The sequence below is a fragment of the Lagenorhynchus albirostris genome, chromosome X (genome assembly GCF_949774975.1).
Source record: "Lagenorhynchus albirostris chromosome X, mLagAlb1.1, whole genome shotgun sequence".
Lineage (NCBI taxonomy): Eukaryota > Metazoa > Chordata > Mammalia > Artiodactyla > Delphinidae > Lagenorhynchus > Lagenorhynchus albirostris.
In genome coordinates, this window is record NC_083116.1 from 13,060,858 (window position 1) to 13,086,820 (window position 25,963).

Consider the following 25,963-nt stretch of genomic DNA (forward strand, 5'->3'; position numbering starts at 1 on the left):
GAGGTATACTGAAATTTCCAGGCATAACCAGACAGTGTGACCCTGTGGTCAATCATGTACTCATTCAATAACTGGTTACTGGTTACCTTTGAGGTTTCCATGTACTGTACTAGAACTGGGGATGTCACGATTTAGGACATGGCCTCTGTCTTAAATGTCGTAGACCGGGGTCAGCAAATTATGGCCCTCAGATGGATTCCCACCCGTCATCTCTTTTCATAAGTAAAATTTTCTTGGAACACAACCACTCCCCTTCATTTTCATGTTGTCTATAGCTACTTTTGCACTACTACAGCCAAATTGAGTAGTTGCAACAGAGGCCATATAGCCCACAAAACCTAAGATATTTACTATTTGATTCTTTATAGCAAAAGTTTGCCAATGCTTCTTGTAGACAAACATGTACATCTTTAATTTCAATCCAGTGGTCTAGGTACAAAACTGGAGGAGGCACAAAGGCAGCACATATAATTACATCTTCTTGAAGAAGGGTCGATCAGAAAATTTTCAGAGGAATTAAACCATATAATCATGCCGTCTTTGAGTGGGAAGAGACCTTAGCGCTTCTAACTGTCTGCATTTCCCATCCATTCTTTTATGTATTTCCTCTACAGCATCCCTGATACACTGACATTTCTTTAAGAAGGAAAGCATACATGCTCCCTACAGAGAAGTGGCAAAATTTTATAAAATTTAGCCTGCCAGTGTATGCAGAAGAAGCGAGAGAAATCCATAGGTGGCCTATGCATTCTAAAGGGTTTATGAACCACTTCTCTTCAGGTTGCTGTTTGATTTTCAAATGAAGCAAATTCAGGCTCTTTATGGGCCCTTGCTGATGACACTGAGCTGTAGGAAACTCGAGGGAGTAAGGGCTTGCAGACTGTCCTCCTTCCCATACAGAAGGATGAAAACCCAGCATTTGCAGGCATTCCTTTTTTTTTTTCTTTCTTTCTTTTTTCTTTTTCTTTTTTTTTTTTTGGCGGTATGCGGACCTCTCACTGTTGTGGCTTCTCCCGTTGCGGAGCACAGGCTCCGGACGCGCAGGCTCAGCGGCCATGGCTCACGGGCTTAGTTGCGCCGCGGCATGTGGGATCTTCCCGGACCGGGGCGCGAACCCGCGTCCCCTGCATCGGCAGGCGAACTCTCAACCACTGCGCCACCAAGGAAGCCCTGCAGGCATTCTTTAACCGCCCTGGCAGTATGCTTAAGTCCTGGTAAACAGGACTCAAAGGTCCTCGATAAGTAGCTTTAGGGAGACATTGAAGAATAAGCAGAACGACCTCCATCACTTTTACCGTGATATGAGATGGGACCTGCTGGAGTGCTGTCTGCACAGTAGGAATTCTCAAGATAAATGGTGTTGACCGATTGACTGACTTCTTACAGAATTTATTGTCGGTCTAGGGAGGACTACAACAGTGTGATTACTGATTTGTTAAATATTCTGTTCACTTATACATTTAAAGCCTTGATTCTCTATTTTTAAAATGCAGTGTGAGATGGATACTATGAGAAGGGAGGGCTGAAAAAATCCTTTTTTTCCCCTTTTATTTTGACATGATTTTTGACTTCCAGAAAAATCACAATAACAGTATTCTATAGTATACCACGTTTTCCTACATTTTCGCTGTTACAATGCTGCAATAAATAATGTTATGCTTATGTATTTTCATATTGTTGAAGCTAGATGTTCAGGGTAAATCCTGATAAGTGGGATTGCTGAGTCAATAAGTAAGTACATATATAATTCAGTTGAATATTGCCAAATTCCCTTCCCAAGAGTTGTACCAGTTTGCATTCCCACCAGCTATATATGAGTGCCTGTTTCTCCACAACCTCTCCTATAGAGAATATTATAGTTTTTAATTTTTGCAAATCTGATAGGTGAGAAGTGGATTCTTAACGTAATTTTATCTTGCATATCATTTAGTATGAGTGAGGGTGAATTTTTTTCATAAGCTTAAAGATTATTTTTATATCATCTTTTGGTGTGAGTTATTCATATTTTGGGCCATTTTTCTATCTGGGATTTGTTTTTCTTCCTTCAGATTTTCAGCATTACTTACATATTAGAGATATTAGCTGTTAACCTGTCATACATGTTGCAAATATTTCTACTGGTTTGTCAGTTACCTTTTCATTTTGTTTATGGTATTTATTGACATGCATTCATTTAAAAAATTATTGTTATACAATGAGATTTAAAAATCAGTTGTTTTATCGTATCTGGATTTGGAGTTCTAGTTAGAAGACCTCTTACTACATCCAGATTAAAGAGGGATTCACCCATATTTTCTTCTAGTGCTTGTATGGTTTCACTTTGCATTAGATCCCTGATCCATTTGGAACTTATTCTAATGTATGGTGTGACGTGTGGATCTAATTTTCTTTTTCCAAATGGTTAACCTTTGTCCCTGCGCCATCTATCAAAAAAGTTTATCTTTGCTCCATTTATTCAATATATGATCTTCCTTATATTCTAAAGTTCCATATTTACTTGGGTCTATTTCTGAACTTCCTATTCTTTTTCAATGGTCTGTAAATATGTGCTAGTACCACACCTGTTCAATTATAGAGACTTTATAGTATGTTTTATTTTCTGGTAAGGCTAGTACCTGCTCATAGTTTTTCATTTTTGTGTTTCTATGACCCCTGTTAATTTTTCCATGTGAGGTTCAGTGACAGCTTGTCTAACTTGAAGGTTCTTTAAAAACTTGCTGTTTTAATTGGGATTATGTCAAATTTATAATTTAACTCTATATATTAAACTTATAAATTAAGTGACATCTTTATACTGTCGAGTCATCCTATCAAAAAACAAGGAATGACTTTCCATTTCTTCAAGTCTATTTTTGTGTCTTTTATGAATGGAAAAAGTTTAAGAAAATTAGATTTTTATTTGGACTGTTGAAGCTTTTCAGAATACGGAAAATATGTTTAATGAACATTCCATTTACATATATAAATTGAAAAGGGAAGAACAAATCTGTTCCACACCTACTCCAATTGTATTCTGAGCTGGAAATGTCCTAGTTCATCACTTACTCATTCATTCATTCTCATCAGTGATTTCACCGAAGCCAGAGAGCAACTTATCAAAACCAAAGAGAAGAGTTGTAAGGGATGATGATCATGACTGTGATAAAAATGAAGATTCAAAAATATCTTGACAGTCTGGAATGATCAGCCCAAACTTAACAAGTAGAGAAAATTCTACACTGAGGTTCAAAAGTAGAAAAACTGCTTTGGGTGCAGTGCTTTTGATATCTGGAGGAGGTATCTAGATTGACCCATAACTTAACTGGATCCAGTAGTTTCTGTTCAGCAGCTGTTAAAATAACATAGTCATCCAAGCTTCATTAGAACAAATGTGGTGACCAGATCAAGGCAAGCTGTGCACTTCTTGGTTGGACCAATCTGTAGGTAGCCCTCTATTTATGAAGAAGAATCTTAAATTAAGGGAAATGTGGACAAACTGGAGAGAATCCAGAGGAGAGCACCCTGAGATGCCAAGAAAGCATCTCCTGTTAGAAATAGTTGAAAGAACTGTGGATACTGGAGAGAAAGAAGAGAAAACTCGGAGCTCTTACATGTCTTTTGATAAATGGATGTCAGGAGCTCAGACCTGCTCTAGAGACCAGAACAAGAAACAAAAGGAAAGTGAAACAAAGGGGCAGCTATTGGTTCCATTGGATTTCCTAATAAAGTTTCAGTTGACCAAAGCGTTTGTCGGGGAGAGGGAAAGGGAAGAGAAAGGGGGTAGGGAGAGAGAGAATGAAAGAATGGACCACGATGGCTCAACAAACAGCAGAAGCAGCTAGCTCAGTTAGGAGGATGTGGGCACAGTGCAGGCAGGAGATGATGGTGGTTTGGTCTAGACTCGAGAGTAATCGTGGAGATGATGAAAGTAGTTGGATTTGGAATAGATTTTATAGGTAGAATTAGTGAGATTTATTGATGGATTGGATGTAGGAGTTGATGGAGTGATAAGAATGAAGGATGAATTTTAGGCTTGGGGGCTGAACAATTGGGTGGATGGAGGTGCCATTTACGGAGGTTGGGAATATTGGGGGCAAATCAGGATTGAGTAGTCATGGGATTGGAAATCTCGTGTCCTCCTATGATCATGTCAGTTTTGAGATGTCCACTAAACATCGAAGTAAAGATATGCCGTTGGCTTTATGAATGTGGCAATAAAGAGAGAAATCAATACTAAAGCTATTGATTGAGTGTTCACAGCTCTCACCTAGGTGGCTAGTTTCTAGAAGTTGGGCCTAGAGCTAAGTGGTTCATTACTGTGTACTATTATATGGTGTCTAGCCTGAGAGATGTGGTAGAAATGGTCAGTGCAAATGAACGCCTGAGAAGCGAGAGATCCGATCGTTGAAGACTGCAGTAGAAGAAGGCTTCCTGCAGGAGGTGGCATGTGTTCTGGGCCCTAAAGGCTATGCCCAGGGAGAGAGGAATGGTGTAAGCATTCAAAGCTCTGCTAAAATATAGTGTGGCCTTAGTTCTTTGTGAGGGTGTGCTTTGATATGGCTTGATTTGATGACTTTAACATTTCCTCAGAGTGCCCTGGGTGCTGCGTTCCATTTGGCTTTGGGGTGGAAATGCCCCAATTTTGCCAAAGTGTTTGCTCCTGGTTAAAGGATGTGGACAGTGGAGTGCAGCAGGGCACATGACTTTGAGACCCTCAGCTGTCTGTCCCCTGTGTGGTGTGTCTCTAGCACCAGAGATAACCATTTCCTCCTGATGTTACACCCTCTGCTTGGACCAGGATGCAGAGTAGTTTCTTTGATGTAGTATCAACTCAGTTTCTCAGGTGGTGGAGCTTTGGAAAGAAATACAGATGTGCCAGTGGGAAAGCATATGGGGAGAAAAGCACTTTCCACACTTGCAAGCGTTGACAGGAGCCGCACCAGTGCACTCTGAGTGTTCCTGCTAAGGCAGCTGCCACCAATGGCTGTGCTATTCCAGGAGGCTGCCGTAACCTGATCGTAGCTCATGCTTATTTCACCTTGTGATGTATTCTTTCAAGTCAATCTATTGTTGTCCAGCTCCAAATCCATGCCTCCCATCCTCACCCTGGGTTAGAACTCGACTTCCCTTCTCTACCCTTGCTGAAGGCATGTCCTAGGGCACTAGTTTTCAAACTCTGCGTTTCAAAACCATAGGGCTTCTGAACTGCGGAATGCTAGGAGAGAGAGGATGAAGTTAGAGGTCAGACATATTCAGGGTGGGACTAAAGGCCACCTCCCCATACATACCAGCTCTGCTGTTAATTGTTTCTTATTCTGAGTTCCACCAGTGGTTTCATTTACATAAGTTTGAAATTTGCTGTTCTAAAAGTGTAAATAATAGATTCAAACTCCTAATTTGACTAGATTCCTTCATTAAATTGGGAGATCATTTTCAGAATTGTTTCCTTACTTCTGGTCAACCTAAGGACATGTTAATTTCAGTGATTAGGTGGGTGATATAGCAAGAAAAATATGAGTGGTAAGGGGAGAATAAGTCTTCAACAAGAACAACAGTGACTACAGTAAGATGGGCATGGAGAAGTATAGATCCAGTATTCGCCATGGACTGAAATAATTAAGAGTATTTTGGAAAACAGTGTTGTTATTTAAGTATCATTTTTTGTTAATCTATTCATTCATTAATATCTGTTTATTGAGTACCCACTATATGCCAAGCACCGTGCTTCATCTTGGAGCCACAAAGATGGACAGAGTTCATAAACGTTTTCATTCTGGTCGTCAGCCACACCAGATGTTTAATAGTGCCCCTACCTCCCCCTTGCCCTGTAGAATTAACAGTGCTTAGGTCCTAACACTCGCAGAATTCAACTGGCCCTACACATTTTGGAATCATGAAATTTTAATTTGTTTTTCCATTCCAGCCACTTAGCACAGGACTAATTAAATTGTAGGCCCTAACAGACTCCTCCACCCCTACCCTCCTCCTTTAGATTGCTGGGTCACAAATCCAGTCAAAATACAAGCCAGCCATTCAATTTAACAAGAGCTTCAGACATTTTAATATTTAGATTTCTTCCTCAGTGTATGTGGGTGCTTATGTTTATCACATATTTTATGCCATTATATCAATTCACTTTATTTCACGTGGAATGTATCCAGTTATCTGAAAATATAGCAAGGAATTTTGAAAGACTTTCAGAACAGGAAAAAGAGAGGTTTCCTGAGACACCAGTATCTGAAAATAACTTGGCATCTGCTGTTACCTTGTATATTTATTCCCCTAGAGTCACCATAGATGGCTTTTGTTATCCACATCCAAGTGTGCTTATTTAAAGTTGAATGTATAGGAGGTTATACACATACTGATTTGTATTTATATAACACAGAGAAACCCACGTCAACTTGACATCTGACATTAATTTTGCACCTACTTGAAACATCTGCCTTTCCATTTAATTGGTATCAACAAGTAATTATTATGAGTCTTCCTTTTTAATCTCAAATGAGTCATGATAACATTAGGTAGTATGAAATAAGATTGTTAGCCTTTGCCCTACTATTAAGTTGCAATTTCAATATTTCTTTAAAAGTAATGTGGGGCTCTTTTGTATCCCATAGTCTGAAGAGAACTTATAAGACTTATAAGGGACTTCCCTGGTGGTCCAGTGTTTAAGACTCTGCGCCTCCATTGCAGGGGGTGCGGGTTCAATCCCTGGTTGGGGAACTAAGATTCCGCGTGCCACTCGGTGCGGCCAAAAATTTAAAAATTAAAAAAAAGACATTTGTTAAGACTTTTAAGACTGTAGATAATAATTTTCAGCATTAAAATTATTTGAATGTAGTTTGGTGGGAAGGACAGTCTCAAAATTTGAAATTTGTCTCCTTCAAAACTTAACCACAGTATAGCACAAAGCAGGACTGAATTGAACAGTTTCTTCTGATAATCTTACACAACAGAGATTTGAATTGCAAAGAAGCCTTTTAAAAATAAGATGTGTGCATACAAAAAGAACGTAAGTGAAATTGACAAAGCAGAAAAGCCACATGCCGCGCATAGGCAGGGTGGTGTATCGTGTTACTGATTCTCCTTTTGGGAACCAGGAAGAGCTTGATAATGTGTGTGCTTTCAAGTGTGTGTGTATATATGTGTGTGTGTGTGCATCCCACAGACACATATATAATGCTGGGCTAATTAGCAATGAAGAACTCTCGTCAACAGCATCATTGGCCAAGCACTGTTGGCTCCAACTAATGATTGAGTCTGCCCACCCTGGGTGCATATAGGTGCATATTGAAAATAAGAGTCTGGGTTTCTGAGTGATGCTTTCAGGCCCACAGTGCATTGCACCAGTCAGGTGCAGGTGACATGTGACAGGGAATGATGGTGGGAGGAGGAGCTGTGACAATGAGATAGAGGGCATTTTACGAGAAAATGCAATGTCACCTTTGAAGAATCTGTCCATGAGCGTGAAGTGGGTGGTACCAAAAAGCTAAGAAAAGGGGTTTGAGAGGATAGATGAGAAGCAGGGTGCTTGCCATTTAGCTTCAACAGTTTTTCCTTGTTAGGGAACTGAGGATATTTCAAGTAAATGAAGAAGAAATTTTTAAGGTTTGTGGGAGCAAAGTGTGTCAGGCTTTATAAAGTACATTAGGTCTAAATGTGGTGACGTAGGCCTCTCTTTGAAAGGGTCACCCAGCGAGACTGACTCCTTTCTGGAACTCAGTCAGAAAGGATGGCACTGACTGCTCCAAAGTAGGCACTGTTTTTCAAAGGGTGGATTCTTGCCGTCATTTGCTTCTTAGTCCTAAATCAGACTGGGTGCTACCCCACCATCTGGCATCAAATCGAAAGACACTCTGCCGCCCAGAAAGCAACATTGCATTTACGTTTGCTTCCTGGGCGACCCCAGTAGAGATGAATGACACCGAATATATAGGAAGCAGCTCCTACCCTCCTGACTCAGTTTCCAGTCCCCTATCTCCTACCTGCCCTTTCAGCTATTAGAAGGGATTGTAGCGATTTCTACTCACTTTCTCTAGCGCTTGCATCACCTCTGAATCACCTCTCTTGTTTCTCAGCAGTAGCAATTATGCAGCTAAGATAGGTCATGCCTTGACATCCAAATAGAGGAAACTTCAAACCCCAGTGATTTGGATTGGGAAGCTAGAAATGAAAGCAGAAAGGCTAATTAGGAGGTTGATAACACCATAGCAAGAAAGAGATTGTAGGCCTCAACCAAGGCAGTTGCATTTAGAGTTGGGCAAATGTAGGAGTAATTTGCTAAAAAGGTCCAGGAGAACTTGGCGTTGTCTCGGATGTATGGCTCAGAGGGAAGAAAAAAATGATGAGCTTGAGGCTTCAAGACTTGGTCCCTTGACAAATGGAGGTGCCTTTCAAAGAAAGACAGCGGAAGGAAGAGTTGATTTAACATGTTGAGCTCTGTTTCAAACAGGTGAGTCCGAGGTGCAGGCGCCACATCGTATTGTAGAATTGATGCTTTGGAAGGAGTCCCAAATTTAAGAAGTACACAGAGGAGTACACAGAGTAGACGAGACCACTAGGGAACATGGGCAGAAAGAGAGGGCAAGTAGTCGAGGATGGGCCCCCTTGAATACCTGGTTTTAGGGCCGAGGAAGAAAAAGACAAAGAGAAACTAGGAGAAGGGAACAGGGAGCAGTGGTCAGCAAAGTAAGTAGCGAACCAGGACAGCACAATGTCATGGAAACCAAGGTAAGAGAGCGGTGGCCAATACTGTTAGATTCTTCAAAAGATCAAGGAGAGTGTAAGCTGAGACAAAACCATTGGATTTGGTGGTCATAACTCCAGTTTCTCCCTTTATTATAACAAAATTGAATCAAAACCATGGCTACCATGAAGTTCTTAATAATGGTATAACAACTGCAATGGATGTTTGACGGAAAGGCTTTGGAGAAATAAAGGGATCCAATTTTACTTTATTTATTCATTCAACAAAACTTTATCGAACTTTTCTACATGCCAGGCATCATGCAAGATGTTCTCTGTCTGTTGCCAATATCAGTTATAATATTAGCAGTGCCCTCCCCATGCCTTAGAACTAGGTCTTGATGCAATTATTAATAACTCCTCATTTCATCTTCAAAAATGCCCCGATTTGGACAATAAATTATATTTATTGCTTATGGTCCCCATCTTCAGACTTGTCTGGTCTAGTCCGGTTCTATAACTCTTTCTGCTTCTACAAAGTCTTTCTGAACTCGACTGCAGTGGGACCCTTATGTGAGCCATGTTGTCTATGAAAAGAATCACTCCCCGATTATCTTCACAACTCGTTGTGTATTCCCAAACATACGTCTTACAACTTGTGTAACGTGTCTCACAACGTAGACTGTGTGTGTTCCTGAGGCTCACCTGCTCAAGACCTGCCATTCACGTGTTATCTGCCAAGAATCCATGACAGCCATTCCATCTGGATGGATCTTGATGATTCAGAGTGGGTGTGTCAGTTACTCACAGAAATAACTCACGGTGCAAACTAGCCTGGGTTCATTATGGCAGAACTGACTTGGCTAAACCAAAATTTCCCCAGTGTAGAAATGAGGATTGGAGTATTTTTAGCTGGTTCATAAAGAGTTAAGTGTGTTAGCTACAGGCACTTGTAAATCCAGGCTGTGCTTATTTCTCAGGTTTATAAATAACTTAAACCTATGTAGGAGTTAATTAATTTGGCTCCATTCCACCTACAGTTTACCTTCTTGAGGGGATAACTTGACCCTTCTTATACCCTGTGTTTATAGTTATAAAGAGAACTCCCAACAAAACGAAGAAAACCACACTTCTGTGGAGACGCTCTAAGATGTCAGACACAGCACAGAATGTCAGAATACCTCTTCCATTAAGGACAAACACATACATGGTATTATTCCTGGCTGGAGTTGCTTACCATTCTGGTTTTTTCTCCTTTAAATGACTGATCTGCTACAGCAGAATGAACTTGTGACTTGGTAGCACTGAATTTTCCTTACTCTAGCCTGACCTCTCCTTTCACTGGCGAATATTTTAAAACAAAATTATTGCCTTTCAGACAATAGGTCTGTTTCTTCACCTCTGAGGCTTCCCATGATTAAATAAGAAGTTACAGGAGTTTTCTCAGTTGTCAGAATTCCAGAATGCAGGAACACTTAACAGTAAGAATAGAAGAGACCACTTGTCATGCTGACAGATTTCACTGGTAACACCTCTGAAAGGATCTGACAGATTAGACTCCAGGTAAGGCCCAAGAACCGAGCGTAACAGATGAAAATGAATTCAGTCGTTTGATGTCACGATGTAAATGAAATGTGACTTCATAGAAAGTACTCATTCCTGATGCCATGTCCCTTGCGTCATCCAGTCTTCCCAGCCACTGAAGTGACTGCCATCACAAAATGTCATGCCAGAGTCTAGCCCAGTAACTGGGATGGTAGCTTGCATTGTATTGTTGATTTCAGTTTTTAAAATGTAATCTCAATGAATCATTCATTTCATGAATGTGACTAAAATTTTATCATAAGTTACAAATAAATAATGGTTAAGAAAAGTCACATACCTCACTCAGGGAATTCTGCTATAAGATCTGAGAAACAATGGGCAGATAAAAGTGGGAAGCCATCCACTCTTTTTCAGAGCTATGAAGTCCGTTGGATTTCACCATTTTGAGACTTCGGTCCGGGATGGAGAGGAGGCTCCTGCTCTGAGCCATCTTACACTTAGGTTAGAACATTGGCTGTGAGAATAGATCTTGCCTCTTACTCTTGAACCAGCGCAAGGAAAGGATGGCAGTGACAGAGCTGCAGGCTGAGGCCTCATGACTGAAGAGAACACCAACTAGTATTTAGTGAGCACTTGTTTTGTGTCAGTGATTCTTCATGTAAACTTGTAATATTTAACTCAGTCCTGACATCTCAATGAGATTGTTCCTGGCATTGTCTCAATTTTGCAGATAAGGAAACTGAGAAAGTGTCTACTCATTGTCAGCTCAATGACTCTGGGACCTAGGACAGGGCCAGAAATGAAACCCAAGGTTTTTAGAGCACAGTCTATGCTCATTTCTCCACATCATGCAGCTTCAGGTGAAGTGTAAAGGCAGGACAAATTGTCCTCATTGAAGCCTTGCTGAATCCTTCATGTTTATAGGTTAGTACATCTTGTATGGTATTGATGCCTAGTTTGTTAGAATCCTTACTTTCATGCCTATCAAGATTTTCATGGCACCTGTATTAGCCCAGATGTTTCTAATCACAGGGCCTTTGCTAGGCCCTGACCACCATCCACTTACTCCTTGGACGTTACAGTCTAAGATTGCCCTGCACTCTAAGCACCCTGGATTTCCTGGTTGGGGGTTTCTCATGATCAAACTACTCAGTCCTAGAGGTAGACAGAGCTCTCTTTTTGTGTGTCTGCAGATGGAAGCACCTCAAGCCACACTCGGCGTGGATTAGTTTCCTGTGGCAGCCATAACAAATGGCCACAGACTTGGCTTAAAACAACAGAATTTTATTCTTTCGCATTTCTGGAGGCCAGAAACCCAAAATCGAGTTTTGGCAGTGGTGCACTCCATCCAGAGGCTCTAGGAGAGGATCTGCTCCTTGCCTCTTCTAGTTTGGGGTGGCTTCAGGCATTCCTTGGTGTTCCTTGGTTTGTAACTTCATCACTTTACTCTACGCCTCTGTCTTCATATCACCTCCTCTTCTACTGTGTCTTTTTCTCCTCTTTCTCCAATATCCCTTGCCTTTCCTTTATAAGGACATTTGTAATTGGATTTAGGGCCCACCCAGATAATTGAGGATGATCTCATCTCAAGATCCTTAATTTAATGACATCTGCCTCTTTTTTCAAATATGGCAATATTCACAGGTTCAGGGATTAGGATGTGTACATATCTTGTGTGAGAATCAGCGTCCCCCACCAGTGCTCTGAATCACAGGGAATCAGGCTGCCCAGGGCCAAACTGAGTCACTAAGGAATAGGAGGATAAGATGGTGGCTACCCTCCCCTCCTACCTTTTAAAATATGGCCACTCACCCATTGCGTCCTCCAGTCCCCAAGCTACCCTGACACCCCATGAGATCAGTCTCAGGTCAACTGAGGTCCATCCATTCGTGTAAACAGGGTAGTATAAGAGAGATCGCAAGAACTTAGGAATCTCACAGAACTGGGTTTGAAGTTACTCAAAACACTTCCTTTTGATGTGACCTTGGACATGTTCACTGACCTTCTCTAGGACTCAGTTTGTTCACCTGCAGAACAGAAATGAGATGAAGCAATCCATTTTGGTCAGAGGCTCCTGTAAGAGAAAAAAGTGTCTTGGCTTTGGGGACAGAGAGACATGGGTTTGTTTCCTGGCTCTGCCACCCACTAACCACAATTTGGGGCAAGACACTGAAAATCTCTTAAAGCTCAGTTTCCTCATGCACACACAATAGGGATAATAACCCTTATCTTACAGAGATGCTAAGATTTAATAGTAAAAGTTACAGAAGCTATAGTTGGTGTCAATGCATGTTTATATTCATTATTGTTATTGTGTTGTCATCAGCTACAACTCCGAGAGGGCAGAATCTAGGCTAGACGTCCTACCATGCACTATGGAGCAATGCAGAGATGCATCTTGGTCCTCCTGTAGGGAAGACTGAGCTTTTAGAAGGAGAAAGATGGTATGATTGTGAGAAACTAGAAACACCACTCAACGTATGCCCCTGAAAATTAATTCCTTGGGGTACAGTTAAGTTATAGGCACTCTTGGGTGAAATTGCATAAATTTGAAGAGTTTAAAAAGGGGTGAACGGGCTAAGGGTTAATTATGTTTTAAGGAGCCAACATTTTAACTATGGTAAACATTTTGATATCCAGACCACAGATCAAAGCTAATGTCTTTCCTGTCAAAATTCGTAGATTTTAAATATGTCCTGGGGAAAAGTTGAGAAATGTAGACAACTAACAAATGAACCCTTTTTAATTGCTTTTTACTTTTCTAGCCGAATGCTTATGGAGATTTTCTTCTTGTTTTACTGGCAAATTCCAATTAGGGTCATTAGAGTGACAAAACCAGCTTGACTGTTCTTAAATATCTTGCTTTGTACAGAAGTTAAAAGTGTTGCTGCAGACATCAAGATATTACAATTCAGACCACTGAGGGAGCCTTCCAGGTCAACAGTCCACATTAGCCTGGTTCCTGCCTCCTTTGATTGCAGTCAAGTACAAAACAGCTGTTAAGTCTTTGGACATCAGTTCAAATGCATTACCACAATCAATAGTAGAGGAAAAGGACTTCCCTAAAGAAAGCGGCCAGTGAACAGTGACATACAGAAGGCGGGCTTTGACATCATAGTAAGCATCTGGCCAAGGAAGTAGAACTTTTGTTTCCTGCATGTGCAAATCCAGGTTCTGAGGATCCATTCTCGTGCTCAATAGACAGTGAGTAAGTGCTGCTGACCCTTGAACAATGGGGAGATTAGGGGCACCGACCCTCCACAGAGTCAGAAATCTGCCTAGAACCTGATAGTTGGCTGGCTGTATCCGAGGTTCTGCATCTGCAGGTTCAACCAATCGTGGATCATCTAGCATGTACTGTACTATGTATCTAGTGAAAACAATATTCGCGTGTAAGTGGACCTGCGCAATTCACACTCGTGTTGTTCAAGGGTCAACTCTACTTTGCAAATTCACCAGCCTTGTGCCAGATGCTGGCGATACAGAGATAAAGAAGACAGCCCTGACGGGGAACTTCTGAAAGTTACTGTGAGACGCTCCTGCTCATTTTAGGAAGGGTAGGGGCGGAGACTTCACAGAGGAGGGGCAATTTCAGCTACATATGAGAGGGTGGAATGGGAACTAAGCCTGGATATCAGAGGCAGAGATTTTATTAAATGCAAAGGACAAAGGCACAGAGATGTGAAAACAAACAAACAAAAAGCATTAAGATAGGTGAAGGGGGAAGGGCTGGCTCTTTGGGTCTGAACATATCTAAAAAGTGTTTCTGGGTAGATCCAGGACCAGATGACGGATAGGATATAGGAGAGGAAAGAGGCTGAAAGGCTGTGAAGCCATATTTAGGCTTGTGCACTGGGCAGGCAGTTTGGGTTTGCCCAGCGTACTTTCTCTGTGCAGCAAAATCTGGGCCACCAGAGACAGCGCATCCCTGGAGCTCTGGGTGATTAAGGGCTAATTCAAATAGCAAGTAATCGTTCCTCATTTAATTTCTTTTAAAACATTTTCACAGTGCAGATAATGAGGAAAAATCTTCTGCTTTGAAAAGTCAAGCAGGATCCACCACTTTAAAGAAATTAGTCTCAAACTCTTGCAAATGGAAGCTAGTAAGTGAGCAGATATTGGCAGTTTGGTTCAGGAGCTTAAAGATTTCCCTGTCCCACTAAAGAAAGATTGAATCATTGGTTAACCATGAAGGTTTTCCAAGGAAAAAGAGGAAAGTCCCAATGATTTTTTTTTGTTTATTTCTTTATTTATTTTTTATTATTTTTTTTGTGGTACACGGGCCTCTCACTGTTGTGGCTTCTCCCGTTGCGGAGCACAGGCTCCGGACGTGCAGGCTCAGCGGCCATGGCTCATGGGCCCAGCCGCTCTGCGGCATGTGGGATCTTCCCGGACTGGGGCACGAACCCGTGTCCCGTGCATCGGCAGGTGGACTCTCAACCACTGCACCACCAGGGAAGCCCTTTGTTTACTTCTTATAAAACGATTACATTTCCTCTCTTTGACCTGGTGCTAGTAGAATTGGTAATGTATTGCAACTTGAAAACTAGCAGTTGATTTTGGAATCTTAGTGTTAACAGGGACCATTTCAATAACATTAAGCCTCAGAGTGGTTATGTGGCTTGCCCAGAGTCACACAGCTACTTAGTTGCAGATCTAGCTGGACCAGAAGACAGAAGGCCAAGGTTTTCATTACCTTTCCTTTTGTCAGTGCTGCCCTCTGGCCACGGTAGTGAATGATGGTTGCATTTTGCTGGGTGGTGAGAAAGGACAGTAGGAAGTGAGGTAAAGAGATGGTTGGGGGAATTCTAACAAACTCTTGGAGGCAGGAAGTTCTCTGGTTCACTGTAACACCTTGGAGAAACCAGCCCACTTGAAGCAGGGGCTTCAGATTAGAGAAACATGGAAATCAGTCCCCCGGGAAGACCCTGGAGATGCCAGACTATTTGACCCAGGCTTGGTAAAGAACTGCCAAGGGCTTTTAATTTCCTACAAATAAAACAACCTTGTCCTCCTCCAGTGCAGATATGGAGTGGGTGTTTATATGTTGGTTCCCTTGCCCTCTTCCCCAGTTTGTTTTCTGGAAAGTGGAGGGTGAAATCCCTCCCTGGCTTTTCCCACAGGACTGGTTGGGAAAGTAGGGAGGAAGAGGAGTTTAGATTTTATTCTAAGTCTCTTGTGTAGTCCCTGGAAGATTTTAAGTAAGGAAATGAATGATATGATTTTTTTAACCATGTTTTAAAATTGAAATATAGTTAATTTACAATGTTGTGTTAGTTTAGGTGTACAGCCAAGTGATTCAGTTATATACACACACACACACACACACATATGTATATTCTTTTTCAGATTCCTTTCCATTATAGGTTATTACAAGATATTGAACATAGTTCCCTGTGCTATACAGTAGGTCCTTGTTGGTTATCTATTTTATAAATAGTAGTGTGTATATGTTAATCCCAAACTCCTAATTTCTCTCTCCCTCCCCACCCCACAATCCCCTTTGGTAACCATAAGTTTGTTTTCTATGTCTGTGAGTCTGTTCCTGTTTTGTAAAAAAGTTGATTTATATCACTGTTTTAGATTCCACATATAAGAGATATCATATATTTGTCTTTTTCTTTCTGACTTACTTCACTTTGTATGATAATCTCTAGGTCTATCCATGTTGCTTCAAATGGCATTATTTCATTCTTTTTTATGGCTGAGTAATATTCCATCATCTATATATATACCACATCTTCTTTATCCATTCATCTGTCAACGGACACTTAGGTTGTTTCCATGTATTGGCTATTATAAATAGTGCTGCTATGAACATTGGGGTGCATGTATCTTTTTGAATTAGAGTTTTCTCCAGATATATGCCCAGGAGTGGGATTGCTGGATCATATGGTAGTTCTAGTTTTAGTTTTTTAAGGAACCTTCCTACTATTTTCCATAGTGGCTGCCCAATTTACATTCCCATCAACAGTGTAGGAAGGTTCCCATTTCCCCACACCCTCTCCAACATTTATTGTTTGTAGACTTTTTAATGATGGCCATTCTGACCGGTGTGAGGTGATACCTCATGGTAGTTTTGATTTACATTTCTCTAATAATTAGCGATATTGAGCATCTTTTCATGCACTTGTTGACTGTGTGTATGTCTTCTTTGGGGAAATGTCTATTTAGGTCTTCTGCCCATTTTTTGATTAAGTTGTTTGTTTTTTAACAATATTAATTTGTATGAGCTGTTTTTATATTTTAGAAATTAATCCCTTGTTGTTTGCATCATTTGCATATTTTCTCCTAGACCGCAGATTGTCTTTTTGTTTTGTTTATGGTTTCCTTTGTTGTGCAAAAGCTTTTAAGTTTGATTATGCCCCATTTGTTTACTTTTATTTTTATTTCCATTACTCTAGGAGATGGATCCAATAAAATATTGCTGCAATTTATGTCAAAGAGTGTTCTGCCTATGTTTTCCTCTAGGAGTTTTATAGTACCTGGTCTTACAGTTAGGTCTTTGATCCATTTTGAGTTTATTTTTGTATATGGTGTTAGAGAGTGTTTGATTTCATTCTTCTACATGTAGCTGTCCACTTTTCCCAGCACCACTTATTGAAGAGACTGTCTTTTCTCCATTGTATATTCTTGCCCCCTTTGTCATAGATTAATTGACCATAACTATGTGGATTTAATCTCTGGGCTTTTTATCCTGTTCCATTGATCTACATGTCTGTTTTTGTGTCCATACCATACTGTTTTGATGACTGTATCTTTGTAGTATAGTCTGAAGTCAGAGAGCATGATTCTTCCAGTTATGTTTCTGTTATTCTTTCTCAAGATTGTTTTGGTTATTTGGGGTCTTTTGTGTTTCCATACAAATATTTTAATTTTTTGTTTCATTTCTGTGAAAAATGCCATTGGTAATTTGATAGGGATTGCATTGGATCTGTAGATTGCCTTGGGTAGTACAGTCATTTTAACAATATTGACTCTTCCAATGCAAGGACACAATATATCTTTCCATCTGTTTGTATGGTTTTCAATTCTTTCATCAGTGTCTTATAGTTTTCAGAGTACAGGTCTTTTGCCTCTTTCGATAGGCTTATTCCTAGGTATTTTTTAAAATGTGATAGTAAATAGGAGTGTTTCCTTAGTTTCTCTTTCTGATGTTTCATTGTCAGTGTATAGAAATGCAACAGATTTCTGTATATTTATTTTGTACCAGCAACTTTACCAGATTCACTGGTGAGCTCTAGTAGTTTTCTGGTAGTGTCTTTAGGATTTTCTATGCACAGGATCATGTCACCTCCAAACAGTGAAAGTTTTACTTATTTTCGAATTTATATTCTTTTATTTCTTTCTCTTCTCTGATTGCTGTGGCTAGGACTTCCAAAACTATGTTGAATAAAAGTGGTGACAGTTGGCATCCTTGTCTTGTTCCTATTCGAGAGGGAATGCTTTCAGCTTTTCACCTTTGAGTATGAAGTTAGCTATGGGTGTATCATACCTTTATTATGTTGAGGTATATTCTCTCTGTGCCCACTTTCTGGAGAGTTTTTATTATAAATGGATGTTGAATTTTATCAAAAAAATTTTTCTGCATCTATTGAGATGATCATATGGTTTTTATTCTTCAATTTGTTAATGTGTATCACATTGATTGATTTGTGGATATTGAAAAATCCTTGCATCCCTGGGATAAATCCCACTTGATCATGATGTATGATCCTCTTAATGTATCATTGTGTTCGGTTTGCTAGTATTTTGTTGAAGATTTTTGCATGTATGTTCATCAGTGATATTGGCCTGTAATTTTCTTTTTTTGTGATATTTTTGCCTCTTTTTGGTATCAGGGTGATTGTGGCCTCATAGAATGAATTTGGAAGTGTTCCTTCCAAAAGGAACACATGTTGCAATTTTTTGGAATAGTTTCAGAAGGATAGCTGTTAACTCTTCTCTAAATGTTTGGTAGAATTTACCCATGTAACCATCTGGTCCTGGACTTTTGTTTATTAGGAGTTTTTAAATTACTGTTTAAATTTCAGTGCTGGCGATTTGGTCTGTTCATATTCTCTGTTTCTTCCTGGTTCAGTCTTGAGAGATTGTACCTTTCTAAGAATGTATCCATTTCTTATAGGTTGTCCATTTTATTGGCATATAGTTGCTCAGAGTAGTCTCATGATTCTTTGTATTTCTGTGGGGTTGCTTGTAACTTCTCCTTTTTCATTTTTGATTTTATTGCTTTGGGCCCTCTCCATTTTTTTTATAGATGAGTCTGGCTAAACGTTTATCAATGTTGTTTATCTTTTCAAAGAACCAGCTTTTAGTTTAATTGAAGTTTCCTATTGTTTTCCTCGTCTCTATTTCCTTTATTTTTGCTCCGATCTTTAAGATTTCTTTCCTTCTACTAACTTTGGATTTTGTTTGTTCTTCTTTCTCTAGTTGCTTTAAGTGTAAGGTTAGGTTGTTTATTTGAGGTTTTTCTTGTTTCCTGAGGTAAGTTTGTATCGTTATAAACTTCTCTCTTAGAACTGCTTTTGACGCATCCCATAGGTTTTGGATCATCATGTTTTTGTTTTCATTTGTCTCTAGGTATTTTTTAATTTCTTTGATTTCTTGAGTGATCCATTGGTTGTTTATTAGCATATTGTTTAGCCTCCACGTGTTTATTTTTTTGCAGTTTTTTCTTGTAGTTGATTTCTAGCCTCATAGCGTTGTGGTTGCAAAAGATGCTTGGTATGATTTCAGTTTTCTTAAATTTGCCAAGGCTCACTTTGTGACCCAGCATGTGATGTATCCTGGAGAATGTTCCATGTGCACATGAAAAGAATGTGTATTTTGCTGCTTTCCGATGGAATGCTCTATAAATATCAACTAAGTCCATCTGGTCAAATGTGTCATTTAGCACCTGTTTCCTTATTGATTTTCTGTCTGGATGACCTGACTATTGATGTAAGTGGGGTGATAAAGTCCCACACTATTATTGTGTTAAGTCTATTTCTCCTTTTATGGCTATTAGCATTTGCTTTGAGGTGATTGTACGTTGGGTGCATGTATATTTACAATTGTTATATCTTTTTCTTGAATTGATCCTTTGATCATTATGCAGTGTCCTTCTTTGTCTCTTGTGACAGTCTTCATTTTAAAGTCTATTTTGTTTGATATAAGTATTGCTACTCCGGCTTTCTTCTGATTTCCATATGCGTGGAGTACCTTTTTCCATCCCCTCACTTTCAGTCTGTATGTGTCCCTAGGTCTGAAGTGGGCCTCTTGTAGACAGCATATATATGGGTCTCGGTTTTGTATGGGTCTTTGTTTTGTTTAGCCAGTCTATGTCTTTTGGTTGGAGTATTTAATCCATTTACATTTAAGGTAGTTATCACTATGTATGTTCCTATTACCATTTTCTTAATTGTTTTGGGTTTGTTATTTTAAGTCTTTTCCTTCTCTTCTGGCTCCTGCCCAGAGAAGTTCCTTTAGCATTTGTTGTAAAGCCGGTTTGGTGGTGCTGAATTCTCTTAGCTTTTGCTTGTCTGTTAAGCTTTTGATTTCTCCATCAAATCTGAATGAGATCCTTGCCGGGTAGAGTAATCTTGGTTGTAGGTTTTTCTCTTTCATCACTTTAACTATATCCTGCCACTTCCTTCTGGCCTGCAGAGTTTCTGCTGAAAAGTCAGCTGATAACCTTAGGGGGATTTCTTTCTATGTTATTTTTTGTTTTTCCCTTGCTGCTTTTAATATTTTTTTCTTTGAATTTAATTTTTGTTACTTTGATTAATATGTGTCTTGCTGTGTTTTTCCTAGGGTTTATCCTGTATGGGACTCTCTATGCTTCCTGGACATGGATGACTATTTCTTTTCCCATGTTAGGGAAGTTTTCAACTATAATCTCTTCAAATACTTTCTCAGATGCTTTCTGTTTCTCTTCTTCTTCTGGGACCCCTATAATTCGAATGTTGGTGCCTTTAGTGTTGTTCCAGAGGTCTCTGCAATTGTCTTCAATTCTTTTCATTCTTTTTTTTCTTTATTCTGCTCCTTGGCAGTTATTTCCACCATTTTGTCTTCCAGCTCACTTATTCGTTCTTCTGCCTCAGTCATTCTGTTATTGATTCCTTCTAGTGTATTTTTCATTTCAGTTATTGTGTTGTTCATCTCTGTTTGTTTGTTCTTTAGATCTTCTAGATCTTTGTTAAACATTTCTTGTTTAACATTTTCTCAATCCATGCCTCCATTCTATTTCCAAGACTCTGGATCATCTTTACTATCATTACTCTGAATTCTTTTTCAGATAGATTGCCTATTTCTTCTTCATTTATTTGGTCTTATAGGTTTTTACCTGCTCCTTCATCTGTGACATTTTTTTTTGCCGTCTTATTTATTTATTTTTTATGAGTGGGATTGTGTTCCTGTCTTACTGGTTATTTGGCCTGAGGCTTCCAACACTGGAGTTTGTAGGCTGTTGGGTAGAGCCGGGTCTTGGTGCTGAAATGAGGACCTCCATGAGACCTCACTCCAATGAATATTCCCTGGGGTCTGAGATTCTCTGTTAATTCAGTGTTTCAGACTTGGAGCTCCCAATGTAGGAGCTTTGGCCCAACCCCCGGCTGGGAATCCACGGAGATATTCCTGAAAGTGGCCAGAGTCTGGAGTGCTCCAGGCACACACACCCCAAGCCGGCGCCCCTCACTTGACTGTGATAGTTTTAAGGTGCCTATTAGACATCCAAATGGCGATGTCAAGTAGGCAGTTGGATATGAGCGGAAATGTAAACCTGGGAGTCATCAGTACATAGACAGTATTTAAAGCTATAGGACTGAATGAGGCCACTTAGGATGAGGAGAAAAGGAGGCTACAAAACAGTTTGGGAGAGAGGCCAGTGTGATAGAAATAGAACCAGGAGAGTGCAGCGTTCTGGAAGCCAAGGGAAGAACAGGTTTTAAAGTGGATGGAATAGTCAGATATGTCAAGTCCTGCTGGGAATCAAGTAAATTAAGAGCAGAGAAGAGACCACTGACTTCGATGACATGAAGGTCATTGATAACTTTTGCAAAAACAGTGTCTGTAGAGTGAGTGGTGAGGAGAGAAACTGGAATTAGAGTTGAGGAAAAAATGAGAGATGTAGGGGCTTCCCTGGTGGTGCAGTGCTTGGGAGTCTGCCTGCCAATGCAGGGGACAGGGGTTCGAGCCCTGGTCCTGGGGAATCCCACATGCCACGGAGCAACTGGGCCCATGTGCCACAACTACTGAGTCTGCACTCTAGAACCCGCGAGTCGCAACTGCTGAGCCCGCGTGCCACAACTACTGAAGCCCGTGTGCCTAGAGCCCGCGCTCCGCAACAAGAGAAGCCACCGCAATGAGAAGCCCACGCACCGCAGTAGAGTGGCCCCCGCTCGCCGCAACTAGAGAAAGCCTGCGTGCAGCAATGAAGACCCAACACAGCCAAAAATAAATAAATAAATTTTTAAAAATGAGAGCTGTAAAGTCAAAATGGTGACTACAGACTACTTACACAAGAGATTTTGTTGTGAAGTGGATGAGAAATGAGGTGGCAGGTGGAATGGAGATTTAGGGTAAAAGGAATTTTTTGTAAAAATGGCAAATACCTAAGGCAAGCCCATTTGCTGCTGAAGATGATCAGAGGGAGAGGGAGAAATTTGAGATGCAAGAAAGAGAGGGAATAATGAGAGGAAGGGGACCCCTTAGAAGGCTAGAGGGGATGCGATGAACACTGAGCACAAGTGGAGGAGAGAGCCACAGAGAGAAGCAGGGACATTTTACTATACGGCTGCTCCTTTGTCAATTGAGTGGGCCTAGAACATCATCTGTGAGCGAAAGGTTAGATGTTGGATTTGTTTGTAGATTTGAGAAGGGAGAGAAAGCTGTGAAATCGTTGTTTTGGCAGTAGGAATGTGAACATGAAAGCAAGTGGTGTGATGTTCAGGCAACATAGAGGGCTCATTTGAAATTTAAAATCAGGGTTTTAAATTTTAAAACGAAACCTGCCAACACTACTGTGTGTTTTTGCAGACAATATTCAGCTGCTAAAATAGAGGGATGTAGTAGGCAGAGAGGAGAGTTGACTGAAGTTGGGACTTTGCAAGGCAGATGTGATAGAGGGAGAGAGAAATTAGTGAGCTAAGCTTGTTTGCAAGAGAGTGAATACAGTGATGGATTGTTGAGTCAAAGGTTTGGATAGAGTGAATTGAAGACATAGGGTAGATGATTAACTGTGAGAAGGTGGTGAGTACCTTGCAGGTCTTGATGAAGTTAATTACTGAATGATCTGGAAGGAAGAGAAACAGGCAGATAGAGAAAGAGGAGCCCAAAAGGGAGATTGAGGAATGACCTGTGAAGACGGAGAGGGAAAGAATGTTTCTAGAAGGAAGGAGCAGTCAGCAGGGTGAGACATCAAGTAAGGTAGGGATAGAGGGCTTCCCTGGTGGCGCAGTGGTTGAGAGTCTACCTGCCGATGCAGGGGACACGGGTTCGTGCCCCGGTTCAGGAAGAGCCCATATGCCACGGAGCGGCTGGGCGCATGATCCATGGCCGCTGAGCCTGCGCGTTCGGAGCCTGTGCTCCGCAACGGGAGAGGCCACAACAATGAGAGGCCCGCGTACCGCAAAAAAAAAAAAAAAAAAAAAAAAGATAGGGATAGAATGACAAGAAGATCGTTGTTAACCTTGACAAGAGCCATTTCAGTGGAGTGATAGTATCCATTGTGGTGGACTGAGAATTGATTGGGGATGAGGAAGTTGAGACAGAGAAATCAGAAGCTGGTTGTGCAGGGAAACTAAAAAAATAGGTGGTTGCTAGACAGGAATATGGAGCCTTAAGTGACTGAGCAACTCTTGCTTTTTTTTAATGGAAATTATTATTGGTATAACTGTAGATTCACATGCAGTTAGTTGCAAGAAATAAACAGATTTTTTTTGCATGACCTGCCCAGCTTCCCCTAACAATCACATCCTGCATTAACACAGTACACTGTACCACCCAGGACATTGACACTGCTATAAAATGCCGATTCTACCCAGATTTCCCCAGCACCACCTGCACTTGCGTGTGCGTATACATATTAAATTCTATACAGTTTTATCACTTGTGTGAGTTGTGTGTGCATCAGCACTCTTAGGACTACACACGGTTCCAACACCAGATGGATCCCTCATGTTGCTCTTTTATAACCACATACGTCACCCTCCTGCATCCCTCTCACCATCCCTCCGCCATCCCTAACTGCTTGCAACCACTAATCTCTTTTCCATTTCTATAATTTTGTCATTTCTTGAATGCTATATATGTGAAATCACACAGTATGTAAACTTTGGGAATTGGCTTTTCTCATTCAGCATAATTCCCTGAGATTCACCCAGGTATTGTGCATATCAATAACTTTTTTCCTTTTTATTCCTGAGTTCCATGATATAGATATACCACACTTAGCATAACCATTCCCCATTAAAGAACATCTGAGCTGTTACCTACTGGTTTTCCAATCTTACACATAAAGCTGCTATAAACATATTTGTACAGATTTTTGTGTGAAGATGGGTTTTCATTTCTCTGCAATAAATACTTAGGAGTGCAATTACTGGGTCATTTGATAGTTAGTTGCATGTTTAATTTTTTAAGGGACTGCCAAACCATTTTCCAGAGTGACTGCACCATTTTACATTCTTAAGAGCAATAGATGAGTGATCCAGTTATTGGCATCATCACCAGAATTTTCTCCTGTTATTTTTTATTTTAGCCATTTTACTAAGTGTACAGTGGTATCTTATTGTGCTTTTAATTTGTGTTTCCCTGATAGCTAATGATTTTGAATGGTTTTTTATGTGCTTATTGGCCCTCTGTATATCCACTTTGGTGAAATATCTGTTTGACTTTTGTCGATTTTTTTTTTCAGTTGGATTTTTTGACTTTTACTCTTGAGCTTTTTGGGTTTTTTTGTTTTTTTACTTTTATTTGCATTTATTTTTTGCGGCATTTATTCCCGGGCCATAAGTTTTTGTTTCTTCAGTTTCTTCTGGGATGTCTTTTTCTTCTGGGCAACCTCCTCTTGTGGTTTAGGAACAATCTGTTCTTTTTCAGTAAGGATCATCTCAGTGTGGCAGGGAGACCTCATGTATGGGTTGATCCGACCATGAGCTCTCTAAGTCCTGTGCCTAATCTTGGGGGCTTTGTTCACCTGGATGTGCTCAATGACCAGAGAATCTACATCTAAGCCCTTAAGTTCAGCGTTACTCTCTGCATTTTTGAGCATGTGCAGTAAAAATTCAGCACTCTTTTTTTGGGCCACCGACCCTGCTTCCAGCCCCACTGTCTGGCCTGGGCACACCTACCAACTCCACCATTGTAACGTCGGAATGGCACACATTGCTTCTTTAAAGTGACGTCCTTTGGATACTTGGTGGCTTTTAAGATATGCATACCCTTAATGGCCTGGGCAGTTTCACGAGCATTCTTAAAGTGAACACAAAGATTTGAACCTCTTGACTTGCATGATTTTGTGGGGTTTTCTGGGTCAAGTGAATAGCGAACCATTTTTAGAGGTCACCTCAGGCCGTTTACTGGAAAAGCTACTCTTGAGCTTTGACAGTTCTCTGTATATTCTAGATACTCTAGATAGTTTTAGTCAGATATGTGGTTTGCAAATATTTTCTCCCAGACTGTAGCTAGTGTTTTCATTCTCTTTGCATGGCCTTCCTCAGGGAAAAGAATTTTGAAAAAGTTTTCTTGAATTTCACTTGAAAGATTGTGAAACTCCCTCCTGTTCTTCATGGTTTCAGATGAGAAATATGCAGTCAGTCGAATTGGTATTCTCTCTGGGTAATGTGTTCTTTCTGTTTGGCTGCTTTCAAGATTTCTTTTTTGTCTTTATTCATCAGAAGTTTAATTATAATGTGTCTTGGCATGCATTTCTTTGTGTTTATACTATTTGGAGTTTGCTCAGCATCTTGAATCTATAGGTCTACATCTTTCACCAAACTTGGGAAGTTTTTAGCCCTTATGTTTTTACATTTTTTCAGTTCCATTTTCTTCCTCTCCTTCTTGGAGTCCTATGATATGAATATTGGATCTTCTGTTGTTGTTCCACAGATCTCTGAGGTTCTGTTCATTTTTTTTTAGTCTATTTAATTGCTGTTATTCATATTTCGTGAATTCTGTTGATCCATTCTCAAGTTCACTGATTCTATCCTCTGTCATCTATCTACTATTGATTTCATCCAGTGATTTTTAAATTTATATTATTGTATTTTTCATTTTTATAATTTCCCTTTTGTTCTTTTTTATAATTTGTATTTCTTTTCTGAGATTCTATATTTTTTCATTTGTTTCATGAGAATTTCTAATTGTTGTTTAAGCATTTGTATGATGGCTGCTTTAAAATCCTTGTCAGATAATTCCAACATCGAAGTCATCTCAATGTTGACATTAGTTGATTATCTTTTATTAAAATTCACATTGTGATTTTCCTGGTCCTTGGCATGACAGGTGATTTTTTTATTGTGTCATGGACGTTTTGGTAAATATGTTAGCCAAACAGAGAAGGTACAGAGTCAGGTAAGTTTATAAGTTTCATAACAGAAATTTGAGGGCATTCTTATCCAATGGACCTAATATTTTTTCTCTGAAACAGAGATGCAGCATAAAAGCCCAGACACTGAGTTTGACATTCCTGGCTATGAACCCCAGCTGTTAGACCTTTGGCAAGTCAAGTAATCCCTTTATGCCTCAGTTTCCCATAGAAGGGAAATAACAA

The 25,963-nt window shown here is 40.1% G+C and overlaps 1 protein-coding gene and 1 pseudogene across 4 annotated transcripts in view; one reads left to right on the forward strand and one right to left on the reverse strand.

Moving 5' to 3' along the window:
* FGF13 (fibroblast growth factor 13) overlaps positions 1–25,963 on the forward strand; it is a 524,033-nt gene that overhangs the window by 359,738 nt on the left and 138,332 nt on the right. The gene's annotated exons all lie outside the window — the stretch shown is intronic.
* On the reverse strand, positions 24,172–24,744 carry LOC132513416 (large ribosomal subunit protein uL22-like; annotated as a pseudogene).